Here is an 11,105-nt window from a genome sequence, read left to right as displayed (position 1 = left end):
ACACTCGAGGAATTAGCGGGAATTGGGTAAAATGACTAAAATGCCCTAAGTGGATTAAAGGATTTAGAATTAAAGGGGAGGGCATTATGGTCATTTGGTTTTTAGAGATAGGTATTACTGAGGCTTTATGCTCAGTGGAGTTTGTAGAATACAATAGAAGTCTAAAAAGAAAGAAGAGAAGGAAAGAAAAGAAAGAGAAAGAAGGCAGGGTCGGTTTAGGCTTTCTCCACCATTTTCTTGAGGGTTCTTGGAACAAAGTTCAGAGAGGAGCTAGATCAAGTTGAGCCATAAGGTTTCTGAGTTAGGCTTGAAAGGTTGCAAGGGATTAGCAAGAACACATCAATATTTGAGGTAAGACTTTGAAGTTTCTTCGGTTCTGGTTTGGATTTCTAAACTAAGGTATCTAAGCTGAATTGATGGGGAATTCTAGGGAAGTTGGAGCTAAGGATTGAGGAAGTTCAAGATAAGGAGGTCTAGAGGCAACTTAAGGTCGAATTTCCATCACAGGTCTAAGTTCTGAACTTTAAACTTTGAAGTTTTGACTGTGTTTTGCTGAATTCTGATGTCTAGGAGTGACTATGGTAAATTTTGGGATTGAAGGTGCATGTGGTTAGATTTTATGTGGTTATGATGCTTGGGATGAGTTATACATGTTAGTGAGCTTGATTTTGAGTTTGGTGAAGGTTTGGAGAAGTTTTGGTTAAGTTTGGCTCGGGGAAATCGCAGGAAGGGAAGATGTGGTGTTGGCAGTCTGTGACTAGCGCTACAGCGCTAGCCCTTGGGCACTGTAGCGCTAGGCCAAGCTTGCTGAGGGAATTTTGGTTCTGTTTGTAGCGCTGTAGCGCTACCTTGTCTTCAGAAAGGGATTTTAGGGTTATTTACAAGGGTTTTTGACCAAGGGTTCGGGGTTCGATTCCACCACCCTGTTTGGTGGAATTAGGACTTCCCGAGGGCTCGGGATTGGTCCCGAGACTAGGTTTTAGACTTGAGGTTTGGTGATGACTTTGATCTATGGTTGTGATTAGGTGAGAGCTAGGGCTCAAGAGAGATCGTGCTCAAGGAATTAAGTGAACAAAGCTAGCAAATCTAAAGGTAAGAAAACTGCACCCGGTTATATGCTTGTGATGGGACTAAGAGCTCTTGATATCTGTATAACGTCAATGATGGTATTTTGCCATGGCACATGTGATAGCTTAGGGCATTAGAGTTGCCCAGTGTATGAAGTCTCTACCTATGTTCAGGTGGTAGGGAAGGCTCTTTCTGTTGAGAGCGCAGGACATCAGATTGGGCAGCAGAGTGCTGGAGAGCATGGGGCTCAGATAGTGGTATCTCCACTTATTGGAGCAAGTAAAAAGGAAAGCCGGAAGACATATCCAGTATGCGCTCGGTGTAAGAGGCATCATCTTGGAGTACGTCGAGCAAGGGCATGTTTCTCATGCAGGATGTTTGGACATCGTAAGAAGGATTGCCCAATGCGAAAGAAGAATGAGAAAAAAGGGATGGACAGCTCGATTTCAACTCGAGTGTTCATTCCGATGCAGTCAGAATCAGAGACTGAGACTAGTTCCTCAGGGGTGGCAGGTCAGTTTTCTAGTTCTGGGTTTTGAGTTTTGTTGTTTGGCTTTGGTGCCATGCTATTCCTTTGTTAGTATATATAGAGAAGAGTATAAAGATGGTGTATATAGATCACATGGTTATATTGTGATGGGAATGTAACATAGTATTGGCAACTTAAGGGATGAGTTGGGTTATGGAAATGACTCATCAGTGATTTTGATAAAGCTGGTTATGACAGGCTTTGGTTAGATCCAGGGTTTGGATTGATCAAGTACTTAAAGAGCAATCTTAAATAGCAAGGAAAGTATAGTAACTCTTGGGCTTCAGAGTGGAAAGCCTCGTGATAGTCGGTATGGTACATGGCTCTTTATGTTTATGATACCTGTAGTGAGAGCTAGAGTTTTGTTGTAGGGAGGTGCATGGAACTTTTAGCTAGTGTGGTGGATACCACTTAGATTGTGCCAGTAAGATCAGGACAGAACCGGATTGGTCTGTGGGTTTTGAATGTGTTTCCAGGTGGTTTGCCAGGGCTTCTTTTTATGAAAAGAGACTAGAGTGGTGATTGGATTAGTGCCAGAGATGGAATTAGATGTAAACACTGTTTTGAGTGGCTCAACGGAGTTATAAGAATTAAAGGTTTAGTTGCGGAGTAGGATGGGATTCTCTAAGGTGGATCTTGGATCTGGTTAGGATCAGTTAGAGGTCAGAGAGGAGGTTATATATGAAGGATTGTGTTGATATCAGATAGGAGCATTGGGAGTGTTAAATATATTTTGAGAATTGGTTTAATGCCCAGTGTGTGTGAATCAGATGAATGGAGCATTCAAAGGTTTATTTGAATGGGATTTGTGATTGTTTTGGACGATGGTATTGTGGTATCTTCTTTGCGGAGATTTGCCAAGGTTGAAGAGTGCCTTAGGGACAGGAGTGTCCATGGGTGGTAAAGATATTTCAGGTGCCTTGGGAAGGTGTTCTGGGTCTTTTATAGACCAGGATCAGTTAGTAAATTGTTTTGACATCCCAGTAATAGAGAAAAGTGATTGCCTATGCAAATTGTTGATTAAAGGATCTGACCAGAACTAGAGTGGAGTTCCTGGTGGGCTAGGTGGCCAGTTTATTGTTTGAGATTATCATCTCAGGGAAGATAAAAGGGAGAAATGGTTAAGTGAGCCACAGGTGGGAAAGATTGAATGGAAAGCTTTAGCTGGATTAGCTAAGAGTTGTATAGTGACAAATATGAATTTATTATGGTATAGAGATCGGACTTGGAATCCGATGGACATTGAGATTAGCTGGGAGATTCTGGATGAATCTCATGTTATTCTTTTATTCTTTTCATTCAGGCATTATGGAAATGTAACAGGATATGAAATCTTCATAGTGGTGGCCTGAGATGGAGAGGGATGTAATGGATGTATGATAAAGTTTTTAGCCTGTTAGCAGGTCAAGACAGAGTATCAGAATTCAGCAGGGCCATTGTAGCCTTTGAGTATTTTATAATGGATATAAAGAAAGCATCGTGATGGGTTTCACGATGGGACTGCCCCGGGATAGCGGGTCAGTGTGAGTTAGCATTGGATCATTATGGACCAGTGTTTGAAGTGAGTTCACTCTTGTTGAAAAAAAAAAGGTAATGTAACTGATTAGTAATAAGATCTCTAAGTGAGGGAGATAGTATGTTTTCATGGAAAATTCAAGGTCTATCTTATTAGATGAAGACTTTATTGTGACTTCCAAGCCTTGGAAGGGTTAAGAAGGCCATGAGAATAGAGAAAAAATTCAGTACAACTTATTACTCTCAGACTGGTGCTAAATCAGAGAGAGAGGGTTATCCAATTATTATTGGAGGAACATCTTATAAGATGAATGTGTTAATGTATATTTGGATCCTGAGGTGGTTCAGGGGACTAATGAGATTGCTGGAGATTAAAGCTTGGATGCTCACTTCTCAGAACGAATGGAAAAGTTTTACTGAATTGAAGAGTAAGAATGCGGAATTCCAGGTAGGAGAATGTATCTTCTTTAAAGTATCACCATGAAAAGGGGTGAGGAATTAAGGCAAACTAAGCCCTAGTTCATCTCAGCAGCTGGGTCCTGGATAAATCAGGATAGGTTGATTCTGGATCAACTTTATTTTCGGCACTGGCAGTTGTATACAGTGTGTTATATACTTCCACGCAGCAAACATGGGTTAAAGGAACTTATGAGTTGAGTTATAAGAATCTGAAGGTTGAGGTTAAGCATTCCGGTAAGGAATAGCCAGTTCAGATTGTGACAGAAGTAATAAGGTTAGGTTGAACAGAGCGTACTTTGGATAGCGCTGTGGAGATAGTGAGGTCGAGGAAATGACTTGGGGAAATTGAGTCAATTGTGCGGAATTGTTATTCCGAGCTGTTTAAGTAAATTTCGAGGACGAAATTTCTGAGGGGATAGTTGTAATGCCCAAAATTTCCTAATAGGGTTTAGGACCTTGATTAGGAGGCCGGGAGGGCCATAGTTGATTTATCATGGTATTAAATGATCATATGCATGTTAATGTGAATTATATTATTACATGATGATAAAATGCATGCATATGGGTGTATATATAATCATAAGGGCATTTTGGTAATTTGGCCTGTTGAGGGCATATTTGTAAATTGGGTGCATATTGTAATTGGTGAATGAGATTTTATTATTATGGAGATATATTCGTGCTATTCGGTATGAGACGATCATAGATTATGAGTTAGCGGTTTTGTCATAACGGGGTCAAGTTTGGGGTAATAGAAATGTTTATTTGATGATAAATTGGGAGTATTTGAGACCAGGATGGAATTCTGGAAGTTTTGACTATAATGTCCCCGTGGGTGTTTTCGGGACCCTGAGCCTTAGGTTTTATTTGAGGTTACTTAAGCTTGAAGTAGCTTGTCAGATAAGAACGTACGTTAGAAAATCTCTCTCTCCCTTCCCGATAGCCTATTTTACCGTTCGAAGCTTTCTTAAAGGAGTTTCGAGTTCTAGGAGCCGGAATCAAGCGAGGGTCGAGGCATAGCGATCCTAGGAAAGATTAGAAGCTTCTTAACTAAAGGATTTGACGGAAAACAACCCAATCAAAGGTAATCTAAGTTTGAAGTTTTGAGTTTCTAAAGTTTTTAAGCTTAGAATTGGACTTTGTAAATTGTTGAGTTTTTGGTTGGTTTGAACCTTGGGTTTTGAGGGTTATGGAGCTTTGGGAAGCTTGGGAACTTTGTTTTGATAATTGGGGAATGTTTGGGTATGATTTTGGAAGCTTTTAGAAGTTGAAAATACGTTTGAAAATGGCCCAGGGTTGGGGGCCGTGGCCCTGTTCTTGGGCGCTGCGGCCCTAGCTCGATGAAGAAGGAGAAGGGTTCTGACCTTGCTGGGCGCCGCGGCCCTTGGTGTTGGGCGCCGCGGCGCTTGCTTTAGAAAATTCTGGGGGCCGCGGCCCAAGATGCCAGGGCTGCAGCCCTTGCCTTGTTTTCACCCCGTTTGCTCGTTTTAACCCCGGAAACTTAGTTATAGGCCTCGGGAGTGTTCCTACTACTTGGATTAGTGTCCCGAAGGCTAGATTTTGGTTTGGTAACCTATGTTGATCATTTTATTGATGGTGTCCCATATTTGGTTATGACTAGGTGACCGCTAAGGGCATAAAGGTTGATCATTCTCAAGGGTCGTTCTTATATTGGTTCTAGCTCGAATCTGAGGTAAGAAAACTGCACCCTGTGTATATATGACATGCATGGTTGTACTTGATGCATGTTGGATGTTTATATGCGATGCATGTAATGCATGAGAAACATGTGATTAGGACATGCTTTACATATTGAGTATGATATTGTTTAGAGCTTGAGCCTCTGTGTCTGCGCATAGTCCTAATTGTACTAATACTTGTTGAGTAAGCATGTTGAATACCTTGTTTATGGATATTGGATATGTGATATATGTTTGGTGGCATGGCTAACTTGTGTGTGGCACTGACTTATTAGTCAGAATCGGCAACGGTGTTAGATCCATCTGTGAAGCTGTGATTTACTAGTCAAGTTCACAATGAGTTGAACACTGGTCGCGTTTTACTGATCCAAGAGTCAGAAATGGCATAGCGTCACGAACGCAGAGCCAAATGAAGATTAGATCTAATCGATATTAGCATTGAATGGCTCATATGGAATATTAATGCTGGACCGACCGGAAGGTCGATGAAACTTATAAGCGCTTGGCTAGTCTAAGACTAGTTATTCAGAGCCAGGGCATATGGCCCTGGTGACTGTTTGTCACATGGCTAGGGAACGCTGTTCCATAGTTATGACTCTAGAGTCAGGAGGAAGGTTATGTTGGTGACTAATCACCATGCACCTATCCTGTTAAAGCTAGTGAGAAGCTCACTTAATTGTTAGGCCCTGGTGATCCTATCATCACATGGCTAAAGGGTGCTGTCCCCATATTTGTGACTTTCGTGATAGTCACCTATTTGTTTGGACTGTTGGTCCTGAATAATTAATACAATCAATGTTGATATTATATCATGTTATATTGTGTTTTCTTGCTGGGCTTTGGCTCATGGGTGCTATGTGGTGCAGGTAAAGGCAAAAGAAAGTTGGATCATCCTTGAGTTGGAGAGCTTAGGTGATGACGTGTACATATGTAGCTGCTCGTCCGCCACGGCCGAGGTTGGAAGAGGAACTAGGGTTAAACCCTGTTTTGCCGCATAGAACGGCCTGTTGTAAATATTTTCTTGTAGCAGACTCTGAAATTATAATTTTGGGATCCCAACATATATATTAAACGTTCTAATGAAACGTTACATCTTAACCAAAAATTTTAATCCCTAAACCGCTAATCATACTTAGTTACACGATTTTGGCCAAATAACTCGATTAGCGAGTTTAGCACTGTTTACAAGGCACACCGTAACGGTCCTGGGAGTTGGGGCATTACAGTTATCATTGTAATTGATGTATGATATGAGTTGATATGTTTGGTATGTTGAATACTTGATTATCCTGAATATCTAAATGGTTGAGAACATGTTTATGGAATATGTGATATTGAATTGTCTGTTGATTGCTGATGCTCTGTTATTGTGTTTTCTTGTTGGGCCTTGGATCACGGGTGCTACGTGGTGCAGGTAAAGGCAAAGGCAAGTTAAACCAGTCCTGAGATGGAGAGTTGTGGGGCTGAATGTACTTAGCCAGCTGTTCGGTCGCTTTGGCCGAGGAGTGGATCAGGACAGGGATCGCTGGACTATCTATTTTTCCTTAGTATGGCTAATATTGTATATAGATCGTGAATCTTTTGTATATGGTTTTAATTCTAATGTCTTTTTTGGGATCCCGTGTAAACAGGAAATATTATCTAAAAGAAATGCGACTTTTAAGACCAAAATCTTTTAATCCTAATTCCATTATAGTTTCAATAACACGTTTTTAATTAAATGACTTAATTAGCAAGTCTAGCACTTTTATAAACACACAATGTAACGGTCTTGGCTATCCAGGGCGTTACAAGTGCCGTCTCTGACTAGTCAGTGCCATACACAAGTAAACAACATCCGCTAGCATTTAATATGCAACCAATGTCCATATTTATCAACCAGCATGCCTCGACAACAATCATGCATGTCATATACTCAGGGTGCACTTTTCTTACCTCAGGCTCGAGCGAGAAATATAATAAGAACGACTCCTGAGAACGATCGACCTTTTGACTCCTTAGCGGTTACCTAATCACAACCAATTATAACCCTAGCCAAAACTCCCAACAAAACCAAGCATCAATCCTAGAAATCCCAACTGAAAACCAGAACTAAAACAGGGCAAACGAGGGAATTCAATGGCTAGAAACTTACCTCAAACTCAGATTATGATGCTCTTCAATGGTGGAACACTCTCCCAAACTCCCAAGGCTTACTTCCCAAGCTTGAATCCTCAAGAATGGCTCAAAAATCACAAAGCAAGCTGAAGTAAAGAAGGTACGGGAGAAGCTTCAAGTGATACTCTGTTTTTCTCTTCTTTCACAGCCTAAAATGGCTTATATCTATCCTAGGGGTGAAAAGACCAAAACACCCCTAGGTCAATTAAGGGTTTCTAAAGGCTCCCAAGGGAAAAATTGGTATTTCCCACTTATCTCGTTAATCATAATTAACGCTCGCCAATTCCCGCTATTCTTGATAATCTCAAACACCAATAATTTATATCCCCTTACCCTTTAATTCCCGGCAACGCTCTAATCATTAAAATCACCCCGAGACTCATCCCGAGCCCCGAACTTAAACATGTTATGACTAGACCGCTAATTAATATTCCATGACCGTCTCATGCCGAATAGCTCGAACAGACCCACATTATAATGTGGTCTCAACAATATGTCATAGACATGCGTACAAATATACAATTATTCCCTCAACGAGCCAAATTACCAAAATATCATAATAATCAAATGTGGACCCACATGCATGCATATAACATCATATTATAATATAATTTACATAAACAAGCATATTATCATTTAATGGCATAATTAAGTAGCTATGGCCCTCCCAGCCTACTAATTGAGCTATTAAACCGCATTAGGGATTCCGGGGCATTACAACGGGCCTCCCTCACCATGCCGCGGTCCGCCTCCTCAACCAGAAGCGGCCCCCTTTCATTTCCCCAACACGGGTCGCGGCCCGCCTTCTCCATGCCGCGGCCCAACGACCCAGCAGCTTCTCCCTTCCTCTTCCTCAAGCTTAGGCCGCGACACTCTAGAACAGAGCTACGACCCCACCTGAAACTCAGCCAAAAAACCCTATTTTCCCCTTCGAACTCATTTCAAAACCTCATTAAAACTCTCCCAATATCACCAAGCAAAACCACTAACTGTTACCACAACTTATCTACCATATAAGCATCAAAACCTAAGCCTTACACCAATCAAAACTTCATCAAATTTCCCCATTTTCATAATCAAAACTCCAAACCTTAAAACCAGCACAAAAACAGGGCAAGGAACTATGAAATGGAACTAAAACCTTACCTAAGCTTAGGTTGAATCCTCTTCAATGGCTAAACACTAGTCTAAGACCTCAAGCTTCAATCTCCAAGCTTGAATCCCCAAACTTGCTTCAAAATTCAAAGGAAGGAGAAAAGAAAGATGATGATCGTGAGGAAGGAAACAAGGCTCTATTTTTGGTTCTGTTTCTACAGCCTTTAACCTTTATATATCCTAGGTCAAATGACCAAAATACCCTCCATGCTTAAATCACTTCTTATCAACCCCAAGGGCAAAGCCGTCCTTTTCCACCTATCTCGTTAATCATAATTAACGCTCTCCAATTTCCGCTATTCTCAAATACCAATAAAACCATATCCCATTACCCTTTAATCCTCGGTAATGCTCTAATCATCAAACCACCCTGAGACTCACCCCGAGCCCCGAACCAAAACCTGTTATGACCAAACCGGTAACTTGTTACTCATAGATCGTCTCATGCTGAATGGCTCAAACAAATCCACATTATTATGTGACCTCAACAATAGTTCATCAACATGCATGAAAACACACAATTACGCCCTCAACGGGCCAAATTACCAAAATGTCCCTATAATTAAATGTGGACCCACATGCATGCATTTAACATCATATTATAATATAATTCACATAAACATGCACGTAATCATTTAATGGCATAATAAATCAATTATGGCCCTCCCGGCTTACTAATCCAACCATTAAACTGCATTAGGGATTTTAGGACATTACAAGGGTTATGCTAGAAGTAGGGCTGAGCATAAAATCCAAAAAACCGAAACGACCGTGTACACCGACCTACTGAACACCGAAAAAACCAAAACCAATTAAACCGAACACCGAAAAAACCGTTAGGCGCAAACCGCCACTGTTCGGTCGGTTTGAAAATTTTGTGTGAACTGACGGGCGGAACCGAAACCGACCAAACACAATAAATATAATAATATAATATTATATAATTATTAAATAAAAATGAAAAATCTGACAATTAAAAAAAAAAGTTAGGGCACTGAATCCGAATGAATCTCTTTCTCTCTCTACGTATACTCCTCCTCACTTCTCTAATCACTCAACTGCCTCATCTCATTCTTCTTCCTCTCCTCTCTGTTTTGTTTCATTTCACTCTCCTCCCATCCCAGCCCAAACGAACAGACCGACCACCAGACTCACTCGGCGACTCGGCGGCAGCAGCACGGCCCAGCCGCACGACCACGCCCACGCGACTGCTTCATGGACAGACACGACTCAGCTGACCCTTCTGATCCAGAGAACACATCTTTCTACACCACTACCGATCGAACGTTTGAACAAGAACAATCATTTTTTACGACTACTATATATGTGAAAGTACGTATATCATTCCAACTGCAATATAAAATTAATTGTATGACTTCCATTTTATATATTTTGTTAGCAGTGTGCAAGGTTTTAATATCTTCATTTATTTCATTCTTTAATGCAATCTAGTATTCTTTTTTTACTCTTGACTGTGATCTTCACTCGAGGCGCAATATTTAATGTACATAAAATATTTTGTTTATATAAACGGTCATCTTCTGTTTTTTGATGGGGAGTATGAGATAATTTATGATCATCTTTGGAAGATCACCACATGACCCTTAAAAAATGAATTAAACTTTAGATCTTTTTTGTAGTTGTCACTTTTTGAATTGGTTTCGTTAATTTGAGAATATTGGGTAATTATGGCTACTTTATTAGTAACATATATAACTAAGTCATCATTGTAATGGACACAAATTACTATCTGGAACTCCTCAAAATTTATGGTACCAAAAATTTACTCATATAAGTAAACAAAACAAATAATTTGAATTGGGAATAGTTTTTCTTTGTAACCATTTTTCCTTTTATGGCTTTAGCAGTTAAATAAATGTTTGCTTTTTTCTCACTGTAATACAAATGTTCTGTTTTGCTTGGATGGTAAAACTGTGGATATACTAGAGGGTGCAGATCCATCTAAGTTGGCAAAATGTGAAAGAGTATGCACCAGAAAATGGATCTACATGCTTGAGTGCAACTCTTAGTTATCATTGTAATGTAATTTTTTTTCTCATTATAATTAGAAAAACATTAATCTTTCAATTGGGCAACGACAAAACATTTGAAAAAGATAATGCTATATATTAATAAACTTAAATGCAAAACAAATAACCTTAAAAAAAACTGCAAACGAATAAGAAATAGACTCACAAATCACATGAGTTCATTAGCTGCACAAAAAACATAAGAAAGAAAATTACCAGGACACAATATTAATTCCTAGAACCTCAAGATTGGAGATGTGCCGTTTGTTAGAGTGGAGAAAGTGGTTCAAAGGCAACTTACAGACATAGAATGTCTCTTAGTTACTGTTGAACAGAGATTAAAAGTAAGGGAATTGGACTCTGTTTGATAAATTTGCCCCTTTTCTTAGTTTAAATTGTAATAGTGGATTTGCATATATTTGCTAAATTCATATTATGCCTTATATTTGTTGCTGAAATTGTATTTATAAATATGTAAATAGATCATTAATA

The sequence above is a fragment of the Humulus lupulus genome, chromosome 3 (assembly GCF_963169125.1).
Source record: "Humulus lupulus chromosome 3, drHumLupu1.1, whole genome shotgun sequence".
Taxonomy (NCBI): domain Eukaryota; kingdom Viridiplantae; phylum Streptophyta; class Magnoliopsida; order Rosales; family Cannabaceae; genus Humulus; species Humulus lupulus.
This window is presented reverse-complemented; position numbering follows the sequence as displayed.